The sequence below is a fragment of the Diabrotica virgifera genome, chromosome 9 (assembly GCF_917563875.1).
Source record: "Diabrotica virgifera virgifera chromosome 9, PGI_DIABVI_V3a".
Classification (NCBI taxonomy): Eukaryota; Metazoa; Arthropoda; class Insecta; order Coleoptera; family Chrysomelidae; genus Diabrotica; species Diabrotica virgifera.
In genome coordinates this window covers 181,859,371-181,878,573 of record NC_065451.1, presented here as the reverse complement: position 1 = coordinate 181,878,573, position 19,203 = coordinate 181,859,371, and the positions used below count along the sequence as shown (strand labels likewise).

Here is a 19,203-nt window from a genome sequence, read left to right as displayed (position 1 = left end):
ACCGCTCCCATTCTCCCGACTTTTCAGTACGCTCGTCGCCGTCGAACAGAGAAAACCGACGCCCAGCGTCGCTTCAGATTCCCCGCACAATGTTTTGTAAGTTTTTTTACTCAATTTCAGATTTCGCTAAGGCAATCAATACTACTTTAGAATAATCACAAACCGTTCGTAGCGTTGTGTGCGATAAATCAAAGCTGCCCTAATTCGATTTTTCAGTGAACTCTTTTCGAGTTAGCGAATTGTTGTGCTGCTTATGAAATATGCAAATTTAATATTAAAATATATTATAAAATTAATTACATAATTAAAAAATAATGAGATACAGTAGAACCTCGATTATCCGTCAGGGTACCGGGTACCGGACCAAGGGTATGACGGATAATCGAAAAGACGGTTAACAGAACATTAAAAAAAATTAAAAATTTACAGTAGGTACAACTCTCATATTCCATTTTATTTTATTTGTATATGGTTTGTTTGACAATATAAGAGGGATTTGTGTTCGTACAATCGAATCAATTTAAAATATTCTGAAATTTTTGTTTGTTTTACTGTTGCTTCACATTTTGCGACGGCTGGATTTCTTAATCGGCATAAGATCATGCAATCTACAGTGCTGGCAAAAAAAATCTTTACATTGCCAAATAAATCACCAAATTTGAAGACATTTTGCATGCGTTCTGTCTGCGCTTGGTTGGTTGGGGAGGAGAGGGGGGAGAGCGTACTTGCGACGGCAATTGTCTGTAGTTTACAGACCGCTTAGCTTATTTAGGGTATTCTGCGCGTTTGCACTGTAAACAGTTGGCTTTGTGCGGGTAGTCAGGGTTAAACTTCGTCTTATTTACCGCGTAAAGTTTGAGATCGTCAAATTCTAGATTCAACTGACAAATATGGGTCGAAAGAAACTCACAAAAGATGAGAAGGTTCGTGTTTTAACATTACAGGAGAAAGGAGACTTTGTAATTACCGTAGTACGTGATAAATATTGGTGCTTTAAGAGAAGCTATTTATCAACTGAAACGTTGCAGCCGAACATTTCAGTTGATAAATAGCCTCTCTTGAAGCACCGATATCACGTGCTACGGTAATTACAAAGTCTCCTTTCTCCAGTAATGTTAAAACACGAACCTTCTCCTCTTTTGTGAGTTTCTTTGGACCCATATATGTCAGCTCAATTTAGAATTTGACGATCTCAAACTTTACGCGGTAAATGAGACGAAGTTTAACACTGACTACCCGCACAAAGCCAACTGTTTACAGTGTAAACGCGCAGAATACCCTAAATAAGCTAAGCGGTCCGTAAACTACAGACAATTGGCGTCGCAAGTACGCTATCCAACTTCCCCTCCCCTTCCCACCAAGCGCAGACAGAACGCATGCAAATTGTCTTCAAATTTGGTGATTTATTTGGCAATGTAAAGATTTTTTTTGCCGGCACTGTACTTTATTGGCTTCCTCTTGTTGAGAATACCACTCGATGAATTATTGCATATTCAATGCGGCTGCTCTAGATTATTTATGCAAATCTTTGTCAGTTACAATAAGTTCATCAACATAGCTACAGTCAAATTCCAAGTCTGTGTCAGCTTCTGAATCTGTTTGGTCCTCCTTTGTTGCCATTTCAACATTTCTTTATCGGTCAGCAATGGATAGCCGTTTGTGTCCTCATCACAAATCAAATTAACTTTTTTATGTTTTTACATTAAAATTTTTGCTTATGTAGTCAATACCACTTCTGTATGTATCCTGACGGTTAACAGAGGTGACGGTTAATGGAGAGACGGATAATCGAGATTCCACTGTATTTACAATTAATAAGGCGCTAGGATTCGACCTCATAGCGGGTAAGGTCCTTTACGACCTAACGAATGATTGCTACAGAATAATCACTATGATCTTCAATGCTATTTTAACTCGGCATCCGACAGGTGGGGTGTAGTACACCCCAGCAATGCTGAAGCTCCGAAAACATAAGGAAATTTTGCATGTAGTGGCCACAGCGGCTAGATAACATAAGGAAATTTTGCATGTAGTGGCCACAGCAGCTAGATAGCGTTCCATTGCATATTCATCTCTGTGATGACACATAGTTTTTAGTCGTCTGTTTAGTTTCAGCAAGTACATTTGGATTGAAAGTGGTCACATCCCACGAGTCGGAGTTTGTACGTTCTGCAGAATTATCTTTATTTTGTTTTACTCCTATAAATAAGTAAGTATAGATAAGTGAATAATGCTTATTACAGATTTTAACACATTTTTTTATTAGTCTAAGCTAAAATGAATTACGAACGAGAATAAGCATGCCTTCAGGCCTTATGGGATGAAGCAGACAGTGACGAATGTATCGACAAGAGTGATTCGGAAGTAAATGAAGAAGTATATAATGTTAGTGTAAATAGTGACTATCCTAACCAGCCTAAAGATGTCGACGTCTAAGTTATCACAGACAATTAAACGTAAAGATATTTTTTGAGATTCTTTAACTCTTTCAATTGCTCGGGTTTTTCACACCCCACCAGTCTTAGTGGCAAAAAAGTTCAACTGTCGGATGCCGGGTTAAGTCTGCAATAGGTACTTCCCCTTGCAATGGAAAGTGGCACAGATAATACTAATTCAAAAACCTGGAAAACATCCAAAAGGTGTCAAACTCATACCGACCAATAAGTCTACTCCCAGTCATCTTTAAGGTGTTTGAAAAACTTTTGTTAAGAAAAATCAAACCAATATTGGACGAAAAGAGTCTCATACCTGACCATCAATTCGGATTTCATAACCAACATGGTACTAATCAGAACTAGTCTCGAAAACAAGCAATACTGCACTGCAGCCTTTTTAGATGCCTCTGAAGCTTTTGACAAGGTTTGACACACAGGACTTCTGTACAAATTAAAGAAAAACCTACCTTACCCTTACTTCAAACTGCTTCAATTATACCTTACAGAAAGAAGATATCTAGTAAAATATAGGGAAGCCTAAACAAAACTTTACTTCATCGTATCTGGTGTACCTCAGGGTAGTGTGTTCGGCCCGATCCTGTACCTAATATATACGGCTTGCTTACCAACAAGCAATAACCTAATAATGCTTGCAACATTTTGTACAGTAAGGAAAAAAACTTCTTACTGTATAATATAATATGTATCAAAAGATGTATATAATTTTAAATAATTTCAGTTGTTACAAAAGATATTGTTTCTAAATATGCAAACAAAACGAAGGTTGATTAATGCAGTTTTGTTTGTGTAACCTCGTAGAGACTCACGTATAGTTTTACTTTTCAAAGTCCAAATTATAAGGACATATAAATAGCCCACAGAGGGATGAGGGATTGATAGGATTATAATTATTATAGTATTGTTATTATTCAGATCGTTACTATGCTAGTGAGCCGTCCTGCAAGAAGGGTGTCCTAAAGGACCACCCCGCGAAACAACATCTTAGTAACCTTATGTTGATTGATGTTGTAAATCGTAAATAAAGTTATAAAGTTAGAGTCAGTGTTTCAACTCGACATTTCAACCCCGCAAGATTATCATGGCAATCTACCAACGTAACAATAGCAACATAACAATTTGCAGATGATACTGTTTTGCTGGCCTCTCATGGTAATCCAATAATAGCATCGGGGAGACTGCAAATATATTTGAACAAAAGAAATGAATGGCTTAAACTAAAATTGAAATTAGAATAAATCCCTCAAAATCCATTACATTCACTCTAAGAAGAGGTACATGTTCACAAGTTAACCTCAAATGGTAAAGGATGTCCATCGAGGTACTGCCTTATCTAGGTATTCAGCTTGACAAACGACTAACTTGGATCAAACATATATGGAGCAAAATACTTTAACTGGGAATTTTATACAAAAATCTTTACTGGCCGTTGGGAAAAAACTCTCACCCATCGATGATAACAAGCTGCTGATATAGAAAACAATAATAAAACCCATTTGGACATATTATTATGGTCCGCAGCTCTGGGATCAACTAGCAAATTTAGTATTATAAATAAAGATTTCAATCTAAAACTCTGAGAACAATCGCTAATGCCTACTGGTATATCCAGAATGATATATATAGATCTTCAGGTACTAAGAGTCTCTGAAGAGGTCAAAAAATCTTCTGAATAATATTAAAATAGGGTCCGGGTTCATCCTAACACCCTGGCATACAATCTTCTCAACAACCAAGCGATGATATTGAAGCGATATGATCCCTTGGACCTACCTAACCGATTCTGAAAGAGCCTAAAGCAGTGGAAACTACGCCTTCAAGAGCGCCCAGCCATTGTGTTCGGGGCCGTTTTTAGTTTTCGTGCTCGAATATCAGTGTATGTGCGAATCTCAGCGGTAAACAAGCCAATGTGTGTCGTGATGCTTTGGTCACTGGATCTTGCTCTCTGTCACTGTAAAGACAAATAATTTTATTTATTGTTTTCATTGTAAAACAGATTGTATCCCAGATTTAGCCATACGGCTCACACTCCCTCTAAGGGGAAAATTGACTCATCCCAGATACCTACGGTATCAAAAGGATTGAGCTCTGGTGGGACTCTTTCCGTGTTATCGAGCCCTAGGTGACTTGGTATGCAGGTGTATCTCCCAAAAATTTTCGTACACATCTGGCCGTTGCGAGTAGTACTGCTTTCTGCATGGTCTTATAAAGATGTTCATTAAGACCCAGCTTTTTTATGCTTTCGAGGAGGGTCTTCGGAATGACTCCAGTAGTAGACATAATAATCGGTATCGTCTGGGTACTTTGCATTCTCCATTGTCTCCGTATTTGAATTTCCAGATCTCTGTACTTGGCGATCTTTTCAGTAAATTTAGTACGTAAATTATTGTTGTTAGGAATCGCCACATCAATGAGGGTTGTTTGTCTCGTTAATTTATTGACTAATACGAGATCTGGTCTATTATGCGCCACTGTTTGGTCTGTGAGAACAGTGCGGTCCCAGTATAGCTTGTAGTTGCCATCCTCAAGCATACTCTCAGGGACGTATTGATAACATGGGAGATGGTCGGTTTGAAGAAGTCCCAGCTTGATAGCTATCTCCTGATGAAGGATTTTTCCAACTGCGTCATGCCGTTCCTTGTACTCAGTTGCAGCAAATGCCTGGCAGCCCCCTGTAAGATGTTGGATGGTTTCTTGGGCTTGACATCCATATCGGCATCTGTCGTTTTGAACATGAGGGTCTTTGATGATATATTTCAGGTAATTTCTGGTTGGTATAACCTGATCCTGAATGGCCAGTATTACCCTCCGTTTCAGGGAACATCTTTCCTGATGTCAACCAGTAGTTCGACGCTATATTGTCGACATAATCTTGGTTGACCTCATTGGGATGTCGCCCATGCAGAGGTTTACCCATCCAGGCGCGCACTTTTTCGTCCTTAGTAAGGTGGTTTATGCGCAGTTCTGTTTCCCTCAGTTTTATCGGTGTTGTGTCATCTACTGCGCAGATAACGCGATGTAGAGTAGATGTTTCAGCCTGCATCTGAAAATAAGATCTTAAATTAGCAATTTGTTTGTCTAATTGCTCACCTATATCCATGAGTCCTCTTCCTCCTAAATTCCGCGGTAATGTCGTTCTTTCTACTGCACTTTTTGGATGGTGTTTTTGTGCCTTTGTGAGGTGCGTTCTTACTTTTCGCTGAAGATTTTATATGTCGGTTTTTGTCCACTTAACAATGCCAAATGAATAGCTAAGCGCGGAACATGCGTAGGTGTTTAGTGCCTTAAACAAATTTCTACTGTTAAGGTGTGAGCGAAGCAGCTGTTTTACCCTTCGTATAAACTCAGTAGTTATCTCTGTTTTCATTTGTTTATGGTCAATTCTCCGCGCTTGCTTTACTCCAAGATATTTATACATATCGTTTTCACCCATGGCCTCGATGTTCTGGCCATTTTGCATATCGAATCCTCCGGGCTGTACTTTTCCTTTGACTATATTTAAAATACGGCACTTGTCTAGTCCGAAGTGCATGCTAATATCATTAGAAAAAGTTTCTACAGTTTTTAGCATCTCATCGAGTTGCTTTCGAGTGGAAGCCATTAATTTCAAATCATCCATATACAATAAATGATTAAGCTTCGCCACCACATTGCTGTTATTTTTGATGCTAAAACCTGCATCTGTGGAGTTCAATAGCTGAGATAGTGGGTTCATAGCTAGACAGAACCACAGTGGCATAGGCGTAACCAGGGGGGGTTTTGGGGGTTGTAACCCCCCCATTGGGATGTACTTTGAGCTCTATACGCTTAACACCATAGCCCTCAGAGACCTTCCAGTAGTTGTAACCCCCCCCCTTTCAGGTAGTTGTAACCCCCCCCTTAGGATAATCCTGGTTACGCCTATGCACAGTGGACTCAACGAATCTCCTTGAAACAGGCCTCGGCTGATTGCGATATTTCCAGTTTCGATGTTATTTTCACCAGGTATTTGAAGGTGAATTCTAGTCTTCCACTCCGTCATTATATGCTCTAAAAAGGTCACTATATTATCATCGACTTTATATATTCTCAATATATCTATAAGCCATTCATGCGGCACTGAATCAAAGGCCTTCTTGTAATCAATGAAGGCAGTATAAAGATTCCTCTTTTTGGAGTATGCCTGATTAGAAATTACTGAGTCGATGATGAGTTGTTCTTTGCAACCCGTGGAACCCTTAGCGCATCCTTTCTGTTGAGGCTCTATGATATTGTTCAGAGCACAATGTTGGTAGATACGCCGGGCTACACAGGATGTGACCAATTTATACAAAGTTGGAAGATAAGTAATTGGGCGGTATTTGGCTGGATCTTGGGTGTTATTTTGATCCTTCGGAATTAAATAAGTGGTTCCCTGAGTTAGGAATGATGGTATATCCTGCGGATTAGAAATTACATGATTAATTAGTGTTGATAAGCATTCATGAACACTCCAAAACTTCTTGAGCCAAAAGTTTTGAACTCCGTCTGGTCCAGGAGATTTCCAGTTATGAAGCTCTTTGATGGTATTTGAGACTTCTTCAGTAGTGAAGGGTTCGTAAAGGGTGGTAATGTAGTGTTGGCAGTTCTGTGTCGTATCTTCTATCCATCCAGCATTGCTATTAAGAGCAGCTAGCGTGGAAAGTTGATTTCCCCAAAACTCATGAATTTCTTCTTGGCTTGGGTAAGTCTTATCGGTACCTCGTCAAAATAGCCCCGTCAAAAAAGCCCCGACAAAATAGCCCCGACATAATATCCCGCACACAAAATAGCTCCGACAAAATAGCCTGCAGACAAAATAGCCGCGGAATAATAGCCCGCCGACAAAATAGCCCCGACAAAATAGCCCCGACAAAAAAGCTCCCTTCAGAATTCACCATGAAATCATTCCTTAAAAATACATTTTTTCGGAAATGGCAATTATCCTCAATTCAGATGTTTATCTTAACCACATTAAATAAAAATGGTCTTTTCAGAGAACTCGAGTCCTGTCTTCCCTACCTCTTGAAAGTTTGAACATTTAAGTTAAGCGAAAATCAATGTTTATTTATTATATAAACATTTTTTTCTGTTTTCGGGCAACAGTAAAATGCATTTTAAATTAAATAATTAATAGGTCTGGATCCCGCGTATGAAAAAAAAGTTGCTTAATAGCAAGCTGAAAATTTGTTAATAGCTTAAGGGTGTCTAGTCGGATAAACTTTGATATATGGGAACACTGGAACAGGGGCAGTTTTAATTGTGGAACAGGTTAAAAATTTGGAAGGGTCAGACCACGAAAACGGCACATTTATTTTGTCCAACAGAACAGACTTAAACTCTCCGAACAGAGATTAAATTCTCATGCAAAAATCAGACTGCTATTTATCACCTGTCATAATTCCTGTCATTTGACATTTTCTACATGCTCCACTCATTAAAACGCCCATTTGGTGATAAATAGCAGTCTGATTTTTGCATGAGAGTTTAATATCTGTTCGGAGAGTTTAAGTCTGTCCTGTCGGACAAAATACATGTGCCGTTTTCGTGGTCTGATCGTTCCAAATTTTTAACCTGTTCCACAATTAAAACTTCCCCTGTTCCAGTGTTCCCATATATCAAAGTTTGTCCGACTAGACACCCTTAAGCTATTAACAAATTTTCAGCTTGCTATTAATAAACTTTTTTTTCATACGCGGGATCCAGACCTATAAATACATTCTTCCTTTTTAACAAATAATTTAAATTAAAAAAAAAGTTTTTGGACACCTTGTATAAATAATTATGTAATTGTTTATAAGAGGCTGTTTTAGCCAGGGCTATTTTAGCCGGGGCTGTTTTGACCGGGGCTATTTTGTGTGCGATCTATTTTGTCGGGGCTATTTTGTTTGCGGGCTATTTTGTCGAGGCTATTTTGTGTTCGGGCTATTTTGACGGGGCTTTTTTGACGGGGCTGTTTTGACCGGGCTATTTTGACGGGTCACGGTCTTATCGACACGTTCTACAGTGGAATTGAGTTTTCGATAGAACGCCTTTTCAGAACTTTCAAAAAGAACATTGTCGCTTTTGCGGTTGTTACTAACTTTGTACCTCCTTAGTCGTCCTGAATAAACGGAGAGCTTTTGTTTTAATGTATCCAGACACTGATGGGCTGTGTTGTTTTCTGGATCATATCTTGAGTGTCTTGCGGTAGTCAGCATTATTTCTTCAGCTCTTCTGATGACTTTTCTACTTGTTACACCTCGTATGTATTCTGTGACTATACCAATATCCCTACGTAATAATTCGATCTTTCCGAGCAGTCTTTTTTCCCAGGGTGCAATTCTGTTACCAGTTCTTTCGTTATTAGTAACCCGTCGTGTTCTGATCTTAACGCCCATTACATTAGCAATTGCTGTTGCTGTACAGTAGATTAGCATATGCAAATATTCCAACGTGTGAGCTTCTACGACACAGTTGGGTAGGACTTCAGTGTTCACAATTTGTAACAGCGCACCTAGTTTCTTACAAGAGTTTATTCGTGGTAGCGGTGGTCTGCTAAGTGGGTTTGTTCCATTAAACTCTTGTACGGCACGAGCCATTTCGTTTGTTAGACTATCGCGCAACTCGTTGTTTTCCTGCTGTGTATTATCAGGTTGAGTTTCTGGCATGGGAATCTCAGGAGTCGGCTCATCGAGGATTTCATTAGGGACTTGATCTAAAACTTGTTCTTGGTTATTAATCTCCCGTTCGACTTCGCTTTTGATCGAATTGCGTCTAGTCTCTGGGATAAGGTTGTTCCTTATGATTACCCGGTATTGATCTGATACTTTTCTCTCAGATACTTGAATATCTGAGTACGTCCTGCAAAATTCGGCATACAGCTGTTGTCGGTAGCCGATTGTTTCTTGACCGAGGTTTGTCACCTTGTAATAGAAGCGCAAAATGTTTTCATTAATGGACACAGTCCATTTCATGCGCTGCCTCGGTCGTCCCGCTTGAGTGAGCGCCGGCTGATGATCCAGCGCAGCACCTTGTATTATTATTATTATTATTATCCCAGTTTCCAGCTTCGTCGGTCGTTCCTGAATACCGCCTAGCCATGATTATTTCGGCCTTCCTCTCTTCCTTCTTTCCCTTGGCGTCCATTTTAGAATTTGTTTTGGCAGTCTGCCGTCGTCCATTCTTTCTACATGGCCATACCAGATCAGTTGTCTCCTTTGAATTTCGTCTATGATGGTTGACTTGACTCCAATTATATTTCTGATTTGGTCATTTTGTATTCTTTCAAGCCTTGATTTTCTAGCCAATCTTCTCCAGAAGTCCATTTCCAATGCAAGTATTCCTCATAGTCCTTGATTGTTTCTTGTTCGTTAACTATTAGATCTTCTACTTCAGTCCCGATGCATAAGTATTGCGTCTTGTTTCTATTTACAGAAAGGCCCCACTCTTCATATGTTTGAAATAACCGTCTTCTCATGAATTCTGAATCTTCCTCATCCGCTGCTACTACGACTTGTTCGTCCGCGAAATGTAGAGTATACAATGTTGTATCATCGTCAAGTTGAATTTCCATCCCTGAACAAGATGTTTTCCAGTGTTTATCCAGTGTTTTAGTGCTTCATTTAAATAGATCTTAAATAGTACTGGGGAGAGGCAGCATCCTTGTCGTAATCCTTTTGTTACTGAAAATTCTTCTGATAAGGTGTTGTTTAGTTTTATTTTTGATGTGGCTTTATTGTAGATATAGTTGTTTGACCTCGGCGATGATCGTGTTATTTAAGGAAGATCGTTCAAGAGACTGCCACATCTTTCTCACAGGAATCATGTCATATACATCTTTTATTTGTGGATCTCACAAAAGCATAAAAGAAAAAAAAAAACAGATTGTATAAAATCTTTAATTTAATTAAACGTTGCTTCTGAAACGGAGAAACGGAATTAAATATTAACTGTCTTTCATTTTCTTTTAGTTTTACTTTACTCCTATCTGAGTACAAGGAATCAAGATTCGATGGAATTTTACCTAGATGGTAATTTGCCTTGCAAATTTTAGAATGCACAAATTTAGGTTGTCACCAGAACCTTGGTTTCAACGAAAGAAGTTTTAGATTTTCGGATCTAAGATTTCTCATTGTTTTAAAATCATCTGTATGGGAATTTTTAGTGTGTACCATGGACAATCCATCCCACAAGATACATACTGTTTTTTGCAAACGTGTATAAAAATGTATATTTTTTTCTTTATTGCTTAATGCATTATTGTGTTTCAATTTATCAATCAAAGATAGAATAAAAATTTTAATTTTTTTTTAATATAACGCGGGCACATAAATTTGATACACCCTGTATATTGATTTGTAACTATTTATTATAAGTAGTTTTTAAGAAGTGATTTATCGTTAGTAAGTTTTCCCTGAAAAATAAAACACATTAGGAAAGAAAGTGATGAATAGACAATAATAGCCACAGTAATTAGTTCTTAGGAAATTAAGGTAAAGAAAGTTTGGAATTTTAAATATGTTTGTTTAATGATAGGAATATTTAGATAATTTCCGAAAATCATAAGTTTGAGTAGGAATATTTTTGAAAGAATGACTGTTTGTTTTCGAATACAAAGACAGGAAGGTGAGGAGATAAATGTTTCTGATTGGCTAGGCACTCTGGAATGGGGAAAGTTTTGTTTTGAATGTTGAGATAGTTTTGGAAAGAGGAACTCGTTATGTTATTGGCATCGCTGAAGAGCAGTCAACGTTTTCGTGGATAGTTAGATAGCAAGTACCAGTGGGTGTTTTGATAGTGGAGAATAGAGCTGAAAAGTGGAACGAGAGACAGATCAAATTGAGACGAAATACCTCTTTGATTCTGTATTATTGTGAGAAGTAGAGGAGAGAATTTTTTGGAGTTTGTGTTTTGTTGGAGAATTGGTGCTGGTATGCTGATAGATTTGAAGCTTGAGAACGGAGAGGGCTTTGATGGGTAGCCTAACATAGTCAACGAGGGAGAGCTGTTTTTGGGTCAAGAGAAGACATCAGAGTGAGTGAAGCAAAAAGTCAGTCAATTTATGTGAAAGATATTTTTATGTTCGGAAACTAAAATTTTGAGTAAAAGCATATGAATTAAGATTCCAATATTTCAAAAAGTAAATAGGAAGTATAGGTAATTTTGCGAATACCTAAATTTGTTTGTTTAGCTTGTTTTATCAAAGTCATCGGGAACAAACCGATAAATTGTTTTTTTTTAACTAGAATAAATTTAAGTGGTAAAAATTTCATTCGGACAGCTGTGTCCACAGGTTTTAAATTTAATAAATTTTTAGAGTATTGATCTTGATAATAAAAGACAATTCTGTATGCTTATTTTATATTTCTATTTAATTCCTTTTCCTAATATTTTTTCCCGATTATAACCAACTAAGAGATACTGAAACCACGAGAGAAGATAAGTATAACATAACATAATTTAGATATATTTTGTATTATAAAAAGGCACCATGATAGGTCTGGATCCCGCGTATGAAAAAAAAGTTGATTAATAGCAAGCTGAAAATTTTTTAATAGCTTAACGATGTCTAGTCGGACAAATTTTGATATATGGGAACACTGGAACAGGGGAAGTTTTAATTGTGGAACAGGTTAAAAATTTGGAACGGTCAGACCACGAAAACGGCTCACGTATTTTGTCCGACAGAACAGACTTAAACTCTTCGAACAGAGATTAAACTCTCATGCAAAAATCAGACTGCTATTTATCACCAAATGGGCGTTTTAATGAGTGGAACATGTAGAATATGTGAAATGACAGGAATTATGACAGGTGATAAATAGCAGTCTGATTTTTGCATGAGAGTTTAATCTCTGTTCGGAGAGTTTAAGTCTGTTCTGTCGCACAAAATAAATGTGCCGTTTTCGTGGTGTGACCGTTCCAAATTTTTAACCTGTTCCACAATTAAAACTTTTCCTGTTCCAGTGTTCCCATATATCAAAGTTTGTCCGACTAGACACCCTTAAGCTATTAACAAATTTTCAGCTTGCTATTAATCAACTTTTTTTTCATACGCGGGATCCAGACCTATGAGATTTTTACTTAAATTTTTGTATGATTTGCGACAATTGGATAATTGATTAAATAATTAATTGGAGTAATCAAATAAAGATAAATTGATATTAAAGTAATAAAAAAGTAAATCTTAACAGTATATTTTTGACAAATGGAATGTACAAATTTTAATATTTCACTTCAAATAAAAGTTTGTCTTTTTAGGGATTAAACAAAAGCTATAAATATATAACTTGTCCTTTTCGTGTCAGCTGCAGAAGGTACCAATAATCTCGTGTTAAACTATAGATTTAATGTTCCAGGTGCATTTGTTCCCGAACCGTTCTCGAAACATTGTATCGCCGCATAACCGCTCCCATTCTCCCGACTTTTCAGTACGCTCGTCGCCGTCGAACAGAGAAAACCGACGTCCAGCGTCGCTTCAGATTCCCCGCACAATGTTTTGTAAGTTTTTTTACTCAATTTCAGATTTCGCTAAGGCAATCAATACTACTTTAGAATAATCACAAACCGTTCGTAGCCGCGTGTATAATAAATCAAAGCTGTCTTAGTTCGATTTTTTAGTGAACTCTTTTCGAGTTAGCGAATTGTTGTGCTACTTATGGAATATGCAACAAGCGCAAGGAGATAAGTGGCAATCTTGACATACAATTGTCGAGAAGAAATCGGGTATTTGCGGATTAAAATACTCGAATTTTAAGAAATATTCAACAGTTTCATTTAGAATTCATGCAAGGTTTTCGTGTCAAAATTTTCCGAGTGCTTGATTGTTGGTGCTGTTCGAGAGAGTATCGATCTGAAGGATGCTGTGACCTTGTACTTAGTTATCTCATTATTTTGCAAGGTCCTGATTTCACACTTTGAAACTTGGGCGAAAGGGAGGTAAATGGGTAATAGGGTCGCAATTATTAACTTAGTTGAAAGGAACTTTTTAACTGTCTCTTAATTTTTAAGTTTGATCTTATTTCCGTGTTTAGTTTTACAACTGGTGTTAGTTTAGTTAAAATATATTGATATACTTTTAATATTTCAGACAATTCGTATTATTTTTCAATTTTTTAAATCTCTTACTTTTTGTTGGGTCTGTAGATTTTTATTCTCTAATCTCTCATGTCTATTTCTTATGTCTTGTTTTACTGATTCCAACCGTTGATTTTTTGGACGTACTCTTCATTTTTCCCATTTCGCCCTCTATTAGTATTGTTTTAACATTTTGGTTCTCCAGCATTCGTATAATGTGACCAAGCCACTCTTTGGCCTCGTATTTTTGTCGTAAATATGGCCGTTTTCTATACATCCTTATTATTTATTTATTTGTTCGTCTTCTTCAAATATTTTCAGCCGTATGTGTTCCACGAAGATATTTTTGGGCACCTTTATGTTCCAGATCTTTCTTGCTGCTGGTTCATAATCAATGTCTTTCTAGCATACATCACTGTACTGTGGGTCTGATGACTGCCGCGTAGGCTAGCAGTTTATCTGTTCTTGACAAATATTTTGCTTTCAGTATTGAATGTAGTGAATAGTGACCCTATCGCTATGTCCCCTACCTACATTAATCTTTTGTCTGTCTATTTTCCTTCTTTTCCCGTGTTCGTTATGATTATTGCTAAGTATTCAAATTCTGACACTTTTTTAAAACTATAAACAACCCCTGTTTTATTAATTTTGATAGATTTGCTATTATTTGATATGTCTCCTCTTATTTCCATATAATGCGTTTTCGTTTGGTTTATTATTAGCAGTATCTTTTCGCTGCTCATTCAAATTTCCGGAAAACTTTTTCTAGGTGTTTTTTTGTTGTTGTCGCTAATATCACCATATCATCTGCATACGCTATGCACTGTTCCTTGATATTAAAAATAATCCTGTTTGTGCTCATATTTAATCTTTTTACACTTCTTACAACGTGTTCTCATCATTTTTTTTGCCTTATCCCTATGCGGGGTCGGCTTCCCTAATTGCATTTCTCCACACAATTCTATCTTGGGTCATATCAATTTTAATCCCCTTTACCAACATGTCCTGCCTTATCGTCTCCCCCCAGGTCTTCTTTGGTCTTCCTCTCCTACTCCTTCCAGGAATCTGCACTTCAGCTATTCTTCGTATTGGGTGATTAACGTCTCGACGTTGAACATGACCAAACCATCTTAACCTATGCTCTCTCATTTTGGCATCAATTGGTGCCACACCTAGACTTCCTCTAATATACTTACTCATTTTTAATTTTATCCTTTTTTGTCACTCCACTCATCCATCTAAGCATTCTTATTTCCGCCACATGTATTCGTTGTTCCTCTTTCTTTTTCACTGCCAGTCACTTTCAACATTCAGTTCCGTACATCATAGCCGGTCTTATGGCTGTTTTATATAATTTTCCCTTCAGCTTTATTGGAATTTTTCTGTCACACAACACACCACTCGCTTCTTTCTACTTCATCCATCCAGCCCTAATTCTACTGCATTGCATCTCCATCTATGTCTCCATTACTCTGTAATACCGATCCTAGATCCTAGGTACTTAAAACTATTGCTTTTCACAGTCATTTCACCATCCAAAGATACCATTTTATTTGTAGTAACTCCATCTTTAAATGAACATTCCAAATACTCTATTTTTGTCCTACTAAGTTTTAAACCTTTTTCCTCCAGAGCTTGTCTCCATTGTTCCAGTTTTTGTTCTAAGTATCTTTCACTATTTCCTATTAACACTACATCATCAGCATACATTAGGCACCGTGGAGTGCTACCCTGTAGTTTCGCTGTTATCTGGTCCAAAACTAATGAGAATAAATAAGGACTAAGCACCGAGCCTTGGCGCAATCCTACTTTTACCTGAAATTTATCAATCTCTCAGTCTCTCCCACACCTGTCCTAACACTAGTCGTTACTCCCTCATACGTATCTCTCACAATCTTTACATATTCGCCAGGGACTCCTTTCTTATTGAGTGCCCACCACAGAATCTCTCGAGGAACTCTATCATATGCTTTCTCAAGATCAATGAATACCATATGAGCGTTGGTCTCTTTATTCCTGTATTTTCCAATCAGTTGCCTTACAATGAAAATTGCTTCGGTTGTTGATCTGCCCTGCATAAAATCAAATTGATTGTCGGATATTTCGGTTTCTTCACGTATCCGTCTATCAATTACTCTCTCCCATATTTTCATGGTGTGGCTAAGTAGTTTTATAGCCCTGTAGTTTGTACATTGTTGTATGTCTCCCTTGTTTTTGTAGACAGGTACTAATATACTGCTTCTCCATTCATCTGGCATTTGTCCAACTTCCATAATTCTATTAAATAGACCTGCTAGCCAACTTATTCCTGTCTCTCCCAATGCTCTCCATACTTCCACAGGAATATCATCTGGCCCGACTGCTTTTCCTTTCTTTATTTTTTGAAGCGCTTGAGCCACTTCCTCGTTTGTTATTCTGGTAACAATTGCTGTTATTGTCTCGGTTAACTCCACAGGCTCTCTGTCAAATTCTTCATTTAATAAACTGTCAAAATACTTTCTCCATCTCTTTTTGACATCCTTTTCGTGAATTAGTATTTTATTATTTTCATCTCTGATACATCTAATCTGAATGAAATCTCTTGCTTTCTTTGCTCTCTGCTTGGCTATTTTATATATCTTTGCTTCGCCTTCCCTGGTATCAAATTGATCATATAGGTTTGAATACGCTTCTGCTTTAGCTTTTGCTACTGCTACTTTCGCTTCCTTTTTGGCGACCATATATGTAGTTTTGAAGATCTATGTCCGATCTGGTTTCTTACCACTTTTTATATAATTTTCCCTTCTCTTTTATTTTTCCTTGTACTTTGTTTGACCACCACCAAGTCTCTTTATCCTCAAACTTCTTTCCTGACGTTTTCCCAAGTATTTCAATAGCCGTCTCTCTAATAATATTGGCCATTTTTCTCCAAATTGCGTTAGGGCTTCCTTTCATGTTCCAACATATTTTTTCTACTATTCTTTCCCTGAATAGACCTTCTTTCTCATCTTTTAGCATCCACCACTTGATTTTTTGTGGTCCTCTCCGATATTTTTGTTTAGTTTCGCTTTTTACTTCGATGTCCAGAACAAGCAGCTTATGTTGTTGGCTTACTGTCTCACTAACTATTACCGTTGATTGAAATATTAATACCCGTATTAATATTTCAATCAACGCTATTACCTTGCAGTCCTTGCATTCACACGTCTTGTTTCCTTATCATGAAGTAGTCTATTTGGGATTGATGTTGTTCACTTTTGTAGGTAATAAGTTGAGTTTCTCTCTTTTTAAAGAATGTGTTAACAATCGCCATATCAATGTGATCTAGTACTAGGTTCAATAAATTCGTTGATAGCGGATCCCCTTGTTTTGATGGTAGGGGAGCAAATTATGCTAAATGTGCAGTCACTCGAGCTCTTTGGGGACCTATTGGGTTGTGAAGAGTAGGTACTAAAACCAAAGAAAGTTAAGTAAAGTTTTCCATTTTTAATTTAATTTTCCATTTCCAACAATCGTTTTTTTAGATTATAGCGCCATCTATCCATAATTCGAAAAAATGTCTCGAATAAAAGTTACTTATTTTTACGTAAGAAATCCATACGTGGAGGGTCGTGTTGGTGCCATTCGATAGATTTTTCAAAAATATTGAATAAGTGTTTTTTCAGTTTTTCGATCTGATGTTCATTTCGCGAAATATCGCGGGATTCGAATTTAAACTATTAAATTTACCCCCACCCCTGTCCGTGGGAAGTCGTGTTTGGTATCATTCGATAGATTTTTGAAAAATATGGGATACGTATTTTTTAGTTTTTCGATCTGTCATTCATTTCGCGAAATATTCGCTTTTTTCTTGTAAAACTTTGGGACTCACCTATTTCCTTACGCCCCCTCACCTATTTCCTTACATCTTATTATCTTACATTCCTTACGCTCAAATCGTCAGATTTTTGAAATATACACTGTTTTGCATGTACTTAACTTACCTTATCTTAATCTGACGATTTCGAGTTTTTTTAAGGATAGATTTTTTTTTCGGCCCCCCCTTTATGAATTCCCCTGCATTGAGAGCCAATATATGGCAGAGGCATTGATTAATAGTCCATTCTTTCACGGTTTTTGCTCTGAATTTTAAAGAACCGCTTGGATTGACTTGTCACGCTCAAAATAAAGTTGGTCCCTTTTGTTTTTGCAAAAAAAAAATCGGGAAGACCACCCCCTAATTAGTAACTTAAATGAAATTAATCGTTACCGCTCCACAAATTATTTTACTTATGTTGTCTTTATATGATCTGTAAGTTTTATCGATTCAAAGTGCTTATTTTTGAAAAAATTTGGTGTCAAAGCAAAATTTTTAAAAATTTAAATTTTGAAAAATGTGCTTTTTTCAAAATAACTTAAAAATTGTTAAGGATACCAAAAATCTCGAAAAACAAAAAAAGTCAGATTTGCTTTTCTGAATATCATGTTTTTCTTTTTTTTTCTGTTAGACAAAAATTGATTAAGATATGGTGTTTCTAAATTTGCATACATTCGTGATCAGTGACTCGGTCAACCCATTTTAACTACAGCCCTTTCAATAATAAGGACTTTGAACCGATGAAACTTACAGATCATATAAACAATATATGCACGAGTCAAGAAACTTGTGAAGCCGTAACGATTAAGTTCATTTAATATACTAATTAGGGGGTGATTTTCTCGATTTTTTTACCAAAACCAAAAGGGACTAACTTTATTTTGAGAGTAACTTGTTTAATTTTGATGCTAGAAATTTTTTTTCTAAAACAAAAATGAAGCTTTTTTCAAGCACTTTAAATAAGTTGTATTGAGTTTTCCCCGAAATGTGCTTCATTTTTCGTTATTTCACGTTAAAGTATTCCATTTGGAATTTGACGAATATGAACCCATTTTTCATTAGCTATAACTCTGCTTCTACTAGGTGTAGAGACGTGATATATACACCATTTTTTTAAATTTTTTACAGGTTATATTTTTGCTAATGTTTTTTCGACAAAATACTTACTATTTGAGTTATTTTGGAAAAACCATCTAAAAGCGTGGTTATTTTGTTGAAAAAATGAACATATTCACTGCCAAATAACTCGAAAAGTATTGACTTAGTGAAAAAACTCTATAGAACAAAATTTGCTTAAAATTAGCCATTTTATCCATTTCCTGACTTTCTTTGGACGAATATTTTTTCACCCCCAAGAGGGGGTGAAAACCACCCCCAGGGCAAAAGCACATATCGGCGCAATATCACTTTTTTTCTTGGACTTGTTAGCTATGTGTATGCCAAATTTCATGTCAATCCAAGCGGTTCTTTAAAATTTAGAGATTTTGCAATATTTTACCGTTAAAGAACGGACTATAATAACTACATATTTATAATCAATGGTAGAGGTACATTTTCAGGGTACAAGGTTTTTCCCCATGTAATAATCTGACTCGCTCGAGTAACTGCAAAAATCCCCGCTTGGGCTCCCCTACCGCTATTCATTGTGAACTGCATTGAAAAGCTTCCTTCCCTTGTCACCCTATTTATTGTGTTCCAAAGCGTCATTCTCACTAGCCTTACAAGCTATTCTGATATATATGGGCCATTCCACGAATATACGTCTGTTCCAGACCATCACGACAACGAATATTTTAGTGTGCAACATAAGAAGTACGAAAGTAAATGGCTCTAAAAATTATTCCAATAAACAAGAATGTA

At 36.9% G+C, this 19,203-nt stretch overlaps 1 protein-coding gene across 3 annotated transcripts in view; it reads left to right on the top strand.

Annotated features, from left to right (window-relative positions):
- Positions 1-19,203, top strand: part of LOC114341094 (uncharacterized) — an 85,767-nt gene continuing 66,564 nt past the window's right edge. The window contains exon 1 of one of the 3 annotated variants that reach the window (XM_050661204.1): positions 1-96. The gene's annotated coding sequence lies outside the window, so the exon portion shown is untranslated. Of the gene's footprint in view, positions 97-12,784; positions 12,933-13,351; positions 13,371-19,203 lie in introns of those variants that run through there. The other 2 variants (XM_050661203.1, XM_050661205.1) reach the window with 2 other exon arrangements.